This window comes from Sapajus apella, unplaced genomic scaffold, assembly GCF_009761245.1.
Source record: "Sapajus apella isolate SASKATOON/1434 unplaced genomic scaffold, GSC_monkey_1.0 scaffold49, whole genome shotgun sequence".
NCBI lineage: Eukaryota > Metazoa > Chordata > Mammalia > Primates > Cebidae > Sapajus > Sapajus apella.
The window spans coordinates 12,927,200-12,936,160 of record NW_022436989.1 but is presented as its reverse complement, the minus strand read 5'-3'; positions in this window follow the sequence as shown (position 1 = coordinate 12,936,160).

Below are 8,961 nucleotides of genomic sequence, written 5' to 3'. Positions count from 1 at the left end.
CTTGTTCTCCTCCACATCCCTCCCTCTGTGTGTGAAAACCAGAAATGCTCAATTAAATGTTGAAAATGTGAACAAATTCATGGGAAAATTATTTCAGATGAGTGGTTAATGTTATTTTATGATGTCATGTGAGTCCTTACCATCACCTTCCATGGAGACATAACTGACAAAGACATCCGATTTGATGCTTTCTTTTTTTTTTTTTGGGACGGAGTTTCGCTCTTGTTACCCAGGCTGGAGTGCAATGGCGCGATCTTGGCTCACCGCAACCTCCACCTCCTGGGTTCAGGCAATTCTCCTGCCTCAGCCTCCTGAGTAGCTGGGATTACAGGCCCGCGCCACCATGCCCAGCTAATTTTTTTGTATTTTTAGTAGAGACGGGGTTTCACCGTGTTGACCAGGATGGTCTCGATCTCTTAACCTCGTGATCCACCCGCCTCGGCCTCCCAAAGTGCTGGGATTACAGGCTTGAGCCACCGCGCGCAATTTGATGCTTTCATTGGAGAAACCCACCCTTGGCCATTGATAGGCACAACTTTGGGTTTCTTTGAGATTTAATATGGTTCTAGGAGTCCCAAATGGCAGATGTGACCAGTAACAGCTTTTTACAAATCTTCAAATCCCACTGACACTGGGATTCTGGCCCTCAGATGTGGCCATGGTTTTTCAACCTACAGGGCAAGGCATGTTACTTTCCACTTAAAATCAGCCCACCCAAAGTGTTAGCCTGCTGTTTCATACATGAATTCATCTTAAATGCCTCCGAGTCTCCAGGTGAAGGGTGCTGCCATCAGCAGCAGCCAATAAATGAAATAATACCATGTATAAAATCACCCACATTGGTCTCCTGGAGGTAAAGAGAGCACAGGGGCGTTTCATCTACTGAAAGGCCAGAATTGCGATACCTGTAAATGTTGAATGCGAATGTGTTTTATAAAGTGTAAAGGGCTGTAAAGAAGTCAGTTACTCTGTTTATTATTGCTCCTGCTCTGTACACGTGATCAAATGACAAACCCAAAGACTCACTTCTCTGGGCTCCGGTTTCCTTACTCAAATGAGGGAATTATGTTTAATATCCCAAGGTCCCAGCTAAATCTTTTTTTTTTCTTTGACTCTATGAATCTGTCAGCAGGAACTTCCATCCAGGTTCCTGAAATGTGGGAATATATTTGGTGATTCTGTTTTATATAATATTAAATTATTATGCATACATTTTTCAGAATATGTTTTGTGTAACATAGAAGTCGAAGAGGGAAAAAGTAAAGTAAGCTAGGAAAATAGGCCATAAGAAAGTATAAGGAGAAGCACTTAAGAAAATCCACCTATTAAAATAATTAAAATTCAATTTATCTGGAAAAGGGAGGAGAGTATTTATGATTAACATGAACATAGTCTGTGCTTATTGCAAAGCAAGTTTTCAGAAAAAAAGGGCAACATCTGATGATTTTAATCATCAGACTAAATGCTATTAGAAATCCCAGCTGCCTTCTAAAGTAAACAGCAAACTTAGTATTTTACTACATAAAAGAAACAATTGAAATACTTCTAATTTCAGTTATCATTGCATATAATGGAACACTATACATGAAAATGATCCTCATTGAGTTTTTTGGATTCAATAACTTTTTCTGTGGTTAAAAATGTCCCCTTGAGTTTCCTGAAATCTGCTAGAATGCTGGAAAGAGCTGTGCAGAAATACCTCCAAAGGGTCAGGAAGTAATTTAGGATTTTTAATTCAATGGAATCAATCTTTCTTGTGTATTTTTACTTACTTTTTTAGACAATAGACTGATAATTGTAGGGTGTGTTCTAGCCTTGAAACCAACTCTCTGCAGAGCAATTCCTGTTTCTACAAAGGGTGTATCAGGATGCACGGGACCCCCGGATTGCAGGCCCCACATGTGAGGGAAGCAGACCATCGGTAACAGAGACCTCTCTAGGGTGAGTTCTCCTGAGATGCAGGGGAAAAACATGAGCAGCAGCACCAAGAACCCTAAAGATGACAAATAGGTTTACTGGCCTGGGCTAGAGGAAAGGAGGCATTAGGGCTAAAAACAGAAAAGCAAATGTGTCATTTCTCTCCATAACCTCCTTTTGATCTCAAATAGCGTGTGTTCTCACTTATAAGTGGGAGCTAAAGAATAGGTACACTTGGGCATGAAGATGGAAATCATAGACACTGGGGACTCCAAAGTAGGGAGAATGGGACAGGTGCAGGAATTCAAAAATTACCTGTTAGGTACTATGTTCACTATCTTTTTTTTTTTTTTTGAGACGGAGTCTTGCTCTTTCACCTAGCCTGGAGTGCAATGGTGCAATCTCTGCTCACTGCAACCTCCACCTCCCAGGTTCAAGTGATTCTCCTGCCTCAGCCTCCTAAGTAGCCAGGACAACAGGTGCACACCACCACGCCCTGCTAATTTTTGTATTTTTAATAGAGATGGGGTTTCACCATGTTGGTCAGGCTGATCTCGAACTCCTGACCTCAAGTGATCCGCCTGCCTCAGCCTCCCAAAGTGCTGGGATAACACTCGTGAGCCACCGTGCCAGGCCTATGTTCACTCTCTGGGTAGCAGGTACACTAGAAGCCCAGTCCCACTATCATGCAATATACTCATGTAACAGACATACATATATGTACCCCCTGAATCTAAAATAACACAGAGATGCAGAAAAAAAAATTTTAAAAATGTTTTGAGAAATGTATAACAAGAGCCATAAAAGTGTTTACCCTTGTCCTAGTAATTCTGCTTGTAGATATTTATCTTAACGAAATAAACGGAAGTGTGTAGAATGATTTATAGATAAGCATGTTCACTGAAGCATTCCTCATACTATAGGAAAAGTTGGGGAAAAAACCCAATATACAAAAATGAGGAAACAGTTAATCATAATCAATCCGTTGGGATGACAGAATGCTGTGTAGATACATAAAAATCACATTTTCAAAGATGGTTGTTGATCAGTGAAAATGCCTAATCTATAACATTCTGTGGAAAAGACAGATACACGGCCATATATTCCATACAGTTATAATTTTAAATATGTGTGAACATGTGTGTATATGTAATATATGTTTTAAAAAATGGGAAAGAAATACACTAAAATGTTAACTCATCTCTAAGTAGCAGGATTATGAGATTACAGGTGATTGTTTCTGGTTCTTTATATTTTTTATTATTTTAATATTTTTCTACAATGAGTCTGTATTGCTTTTAATATCAGAAATCTCAATAATTTGGAAGGTTATGGTATTTATATGCATTGCTTTAAAATGATGAATGTTCTCTCTAAATCAGAAATGTGGACATCATGTTTTGTCTTTAGTGCAGCGCGGTGGAGTATTGTGATTAAACAGTGTATTTTCAAGCATTAATGACTCAACGAGCAGTTACTTACAGAGCACTTACTCAAAAAGTGTTGCCCTCTGACTTTATGCCCAAGAGCCAGGAGACTACAAAAAAGCAACAATGCCAGGTCTGCAAGGTGAAGGCAAGAAGCTCCCGTGCTAGGTACTTGTGACTGTCCTGTAACGCTAAAGAATGAATCATTTCCAAAGGTTTGGCAAACTCGCCCAAACTCACTCCCAAGGAGTCTAACCTTTGCCCAACTATCAAGGGCTCAGGCCCAGCTGCTTGGCCTGGTCTCACTGAAGTGTGGAGGCAAAGCATTTGCAGGTTCCTATTAGGACCTCGTGGCTCCTTTTTTTGTCTCATAAGGAAATTATGTGAGTTGAAGAGGCTTGGTGTGGTTTATGGTTGTACAGCTTAGTGCTTTCTTAGCATTCTGTTTAAGTGCTGACAACTTGATATTTTGATCAATGGTGCTGTATTTCTCCATATGTTAGGTTGACAGGCTAATAATTTCAGGAGTCAATTTCTCTCTCTCTCTCTTCTCCCAGTTTACGTATTTCTATTTTCCAATTCCCTTATGTGCATTTTGTAAATATCTCAAAACACTGGAGGCGGGGCCTCTGGGATCACTTGGCCCAATCCCCATATAATTGGATCCTTCGGGCTTGCTATATCTTTAAAGAAATTGAGGCCATCTTTTGTCACCAAGAAGTAAGCACCTGTTGTGTGACTGATGGAGATCTGTATACAGAGCACATTGCCCAGGGCAGGTATGATTTGGTTACAGGCAGCCTCTAGATGAATAAGAAAAGTTGGGATCAGGTTGTAAACATTTTGCTCACTGTAGCAGAGAGCCCTCAGTGAACAGAGAAGTGTCTAAACAGGGTGATTGACTGCAGCAGAAGCTGCCCAGGGATGCAACTCCTTCCCACGTTAGCCCACGGCCTTTCCATCCCTGAATCTGTGTTGCATGTGAGTCACTCCGACGGGCCATCTGCCAATTTTTAAGCGACATCAGTGAGCCCAGAAATTCCATTCTGTGTTGAGCAAAGGTCCTCCACACATTCCAGGTCTATGCCATCAAAGCGACTATTTTTCTCAACCCATCCCTTCCCCTTGAGAAAATAGGGGTCATTTATTTCCTGGGGTCACTATTTATACCCCATTGGCAGATAGTGGAGCCCAATGGTTAATAAGCAACCTTGTTTTAAATCTCATCTCTGTTGTTTGCAAGCTGTGTGTCTTTCAGAAACTTTACTTAAATTTCTTGAGCCTCAGTTTCCTCACAGGGGTATGGTCAAGTGATAATTACGTGTTTGCACTTTAACCCCGTACCTGGCTGATAGCAACCCCTCAGAGAAGAATTAACTTACAGATTTTATACATTCCTTCAGTACAATGTTTCTAACACACAAGGGGCGTATGTGTGTATTGTGAGTGGGAAGAAGGAAGGGTGCAGTTGGTGAGGCTTGCAGTCAGCATTGCTGGAGTCAAACTCTCTTTCCTTAGGAAGATCTGGATGAGCCAACATTTCTTACATATCATATGTGGAGGTAGCTTAGGTTTTTCTTTCAGCTCTTCAATCACTTGAAAGAGCATTCGGTGATAATGAGTAGGTTTTGAAGTCTGTGAACTAAACTAAAGTACAAATAAATGGGATGGTGAAATTTTGTTTGTGCCTTAAGGGAACTGACTTGCTTTTACCCTCTCAGTATGTGTGTTCTAACATGTCATCTCCTAACAATTCCCTCCGTTCGTTTTTTTCTCCTCATTTCTTCTCCTCTCAAGTAACAGTATTTTTAACAATCGTTCAGCTCTTCAGAAACTTAAAAATCATGAGATGATCCTTAAAAAATAGAAACTAATATTGATCACACGGTGCGTAATAACTCCACATCTATGCACTGGCAAATGGTGGAACAAACAAATAACCTCAGCTTGCTTTGTTGTCATTCTGGATTGCTGAATTCTAGGCAAGTGAGAACTGGTCCTTCAAAGCACCAAAAGAAAGAAAGAAAGGAAAGAAAGGAGGGGGAGAGGGAGGAAGGGAAGAGAAACAAAGAAAAAGAAAGGACAGAGGGAAAGAGAGATGGAGGGAAAGGAGGGTGGGAGGCAGAAAAAAGATTTTGGGCAGAAAACTTTCTAAAATGTAATTCAACCTTCCCCACTTTCTTCAAGAGTGGAGGAACTTCATTTAACTTCTTTTTGTAAATTTGTTTGGGCTTAAAGTAATCATAAAAAGAACCGCTTTCACTGCTGTTGGATTAAAAAAATGGGCTTAGGCCACTGAGAGACAGGGAGAGACAGAGAGAGACAGAGAGAAATATTTGCCTGCCCACTGAGAGGTCCCAAATTACTGTGTCTTTTGGAATTCTTGTGCCTGTCTGTTTTTTACACTTTTCTGTTGCTCCCTTCTCTGGGCTGTTAGCAGTTATTTCTTGTTAGTGTGTAAGGCTATGCAAAGCCTTCTCCCTATTGCTGATTTTCTATTTCTGAATTGCTGTGTACTATGGAGAAACTCACACTGGTTAGGGATATGTGCACAATAAACATAGATGCTTTCTAAGTCAGGGACTGAGGGCTGCTTCTTCTATGACAAAAGTATGAGAAAAGCATTTCTCAAGTATTGTTTTTATTTTTAACAAATTCATTGTTTCTAAGCTATTTTCTAGATATGTGAGGTTAGCAAAGGCTCAGTTCTATGTAAATAGAAATATGTATAAAGTATTGTCAACCTCCCGGCCCCACCTCTGGCAGAGATTGGTTACTCAAATGCTTATATTCAGATGATATATTTCTTCCTTGCCCTGAAGTTTTGAAAATTTTAATAGCTCCGTGGATTGAAACGACAGGAGAGAAAAATATTTCAAGTCTCTTTTAGTAATTTTTACGCTCATAAAAATGTTCCCAGTGTATCAAAGGCAAGTTTGATCTCAGAGAGCTAATATCCTCCAAAATGTATCTCAGGTGCCATCTCCCTACTGAAGACCCTTTCCCCTTTTCCCAATTGGCTTATAAACTCATCGTCCAAGTGGGCAAAGGACATGAATAGACACATCTCAAAAGAATACATACAAGTGGCCAACAAACATTTAAGAAAATACCCAGGATTACTACTCATCAGAGAAATGCAAATGAGAACCACAATGATGCCATCTACACCAGTCAGCATGGCTATTAAAAAGTCAAGAAATTGCAGATGCTAACGAGGATGTGCAGAAAAAGGAATGCTTATACACTCTCATTGGGAATGTAAAATAGTTCAGCCCCTATGGAAAACAGTATGGAGATTTGGCAAAGAGCTAAAAATAGAACTACCATTTGAACTAGCAATCCCACTACTGGGTAACTACTCAAAGGAAAATAAATCATTCTATCAAAAGACGCCTGCAGGCAGATGTGTATTGCTGCACTAGTCACAATAGCAAAGTCATGGAATCAACCTAAGTGCCCATTCATGGTGGGCTGGATAAAGAAAATATGATACATACACACCATGGAATACTATGCAGCCCTAAAAAAAGAATCAAATCATCTCCCTTGCAACAACATGGATGCAGCTGGAGGCCATTGTCCTAAGTGAATTAACATAGAAACAGAAAGCCAACTTTTGTGTGTTTTTACTTATCAATGGGAGCTAAACAATGGGCATACGTGGACATAAAGATACAAACAGTAGACACTGGGGATTCCAGAAGAGGAGAGGAAGGACGTGGGGTAAGGGCTGAAAACTACCTGTTGGGTACTATGTTCACGATTGGGGTGATGGATTCAATAGCAGCCCAAAGCCCGGCGTGACGCAATATACCCTTCGAACACACCTCCACAAATACACCCTGAGTCTAAACTTTTTTTTAATTTAATTTCTTAGAAACTCATTTTCCATGCCTGGTCATTTCTGTTTACGATTTTGTTAGTCAAAACTGCTATCTAGGCAGTTGCCAGTCCTTCGGGATTTCCAAGCAGAAACTATAACAAGAATTAAAAACCAGTGGGCTGGGAGCTCCAAGTCCCCAAACACCTTCACAGTCAACCATGTGATGTTCCTCATTTACGAACCACAAGCAGAGGCAAGCTGCGGGGTCTGCTGGATCAGAGCAGATTGCAGCCAGGCTGGCCTTCCCCAAGGAGCCACACACTGTCCCCTGGACCCTGGGATGCCCCTACTCCCCCGACTCTGTTTATGTTCAGTATCACACACTGAATGATCACGTGCTACACTTCACAGTCAGCAAGTTTATCTTGAGTTAAAATTTGACCAGTAGAAACCAAGTTGTGTTTACCCCCGTTCTGTAGCAAGTCATGCGCAAATTGCACCTGTGAACATTTTCTTTCTTTCTTTTTTTTTTTTTTTTGAGACGGAGTTTCGCTCTTGTTACCCAGGCTGGAGTGCAATGGCGCGATCTCGGCTCACCGCAACCTCCGCCTCCTGGGCTCAGGCAATTCTCCTGCCTCAGCCTCCTGAGTAGCTGGGATTACAGGCACGTGCCACTATGCCCAGCTAATTTTTTGTATTTTTAGTAGAGACGGGGTTTCACCATGTTGACCAGGATGGTCTCGATCTCTTGACCTCGTGATCCACCCGCCTCGGCCTCCCAAAGTGCTGGGATTACAGGCGTGAGACATCGCGCCCGGCCGCAATTTTCAGCACACATTCTGTACTCCCTCCATAGTTCTCATGGCAATGAATGCTGCGGGGAAAGCCAGCAAGTGTGAAAGCTTTGGCAAATATTCAAATCCTCTCCAGAAATGGTTCACAATCACGGCCATCAGGGTACATGGGTAATGACCATCCTCATCGTCAGAGCACAGTCATTGAGTTGAGTCGTCTCTCTTCCTATAAATGCAAACTCAACCCAATAGCCCCTCTCCTGAACAGATTAGAAACTCTAAATGCTGTGACAAATATTTTCTCACTGTAATAAGAATACTCTACACTTAGACTTTCTTTTGTTAGAATTTAAAAGAATTTTATAGACTGGATTTCAAAACACTTTCCAACTGTTTTATTTCCTATTTATGCACTGGTCGCAATGTGTTAAGCACTATTTAAGTGCTTTCAAACATTATTAATTCATTTATTCCTCCTGACAACTTGGCGAGATAAGTACCATTACCCCATTTTACAGATCTGCAAACTGAGACACAAAGAGATTAAGTAATTTGTCCAAGGTTACATACATTGCTAGTAAGTGGCAGAGCCAGTGAGTTGAACCCAGGCCCAGACAAGAGCAAGTATATACCCATTTTCCATGCTGTCCTACTAAGTAAAATGTACGTATTGGTAATATTATCTCGCTGTCTCTCTCTCTCTTTTTTTTTTTTTTTTTTTTTTTTTTTTTTGCAGATAAATTGAAGAGAAGCTGATTTGCTAGGGCTATCAAAACAAAGTACCCTAGACTGAGTAATTTAAGCAATATAATTTATTTTCTCACAGTTCTAGAGGCTAGATGTCTGAGCTCAAGGTGCCATCGGGGTTGGTTTCTCCTGAGGGCTTTCTCTTTGGCTAATAGATGGCCACCTTCACCGGCTCACTTTACATGGTTTCACTCTGAGTGCATCTGTACCCTAATTTCCTCTTCTTAAAAAACACCAGTCATGCAGAATT